Below are 712 nucleotides of genomic sequence, written 5' to 3' on the forward strand. Positions count from 1 at the left end.
TCTATCTATCTATCTATCTATCTATCTATCTATCTATCTATCTATCTATCTATCTATCTATCTATCTATCTATCTATCTATCTATCTATCAAAATGACATAATTACGTCCAAGAAATGAAAGAACTTGTTACTTTTGTTTTGAAAAATCATAAACACTGGTCATCGCGCAGTGTTTGTTGGTCAAGCGCCAAGATCCTCGCTCGTTACGTAATGGGTCGCAGATAAAATCTTGTGATCACCCTGAGATAACGTTTCGAAAATGCTTTTGCGCAATGGGTGACCTTGTGCATTTACAGTACATATTGTGTGTGGCTTAGATAGTAAAGGAGAGCGGATTGGTTTGGAGAGCTTGCTGGGCGTGGAACGCGGTTTACTTATTTACATAAAGCAATTTCCATAGCATGGAACGCAGTTATTATTATTTTTTATTCAATGAACATTTGATCCACATTCTTGTGGCACAAGTGCAGAAAACTGGACTGCAGTGTAGGCGCCTCTCCAGTGTCTACTTCTTCAGGGGAAGATCAAAGAGTGGGGAGCGCCCCCCATGGCAGACACTGCAGAATGCGCCCCTTAGTTTTACTAGCCAGCCCAACTTGAACTTGACCATGGAGCCTGCGCAGTCTGCGTGTAATCCAATCCTTGGCCGCGGCGGTGCAGATCTGTCACAATGTTTGCTTTTAGCACAAAATGTGCTTCAGTGCGGGATGG

Source organism: Haplochromis burtoni, unplaced genomic scaffold (assembly GCF_018398535.1).
Source record: "Haplochromis burtoni strain Fernald_Lab_line unplaced genomic scaffold, NCSU_Asbu1 Contig_116, whole genome shotgun sequence".
Lineage (NCBI taxonomy): Eukaryota > Metazoa > Chordata > Actinopteri > Cichliformes > Cichlidae > Haplochromis > Haplochromis burtoni.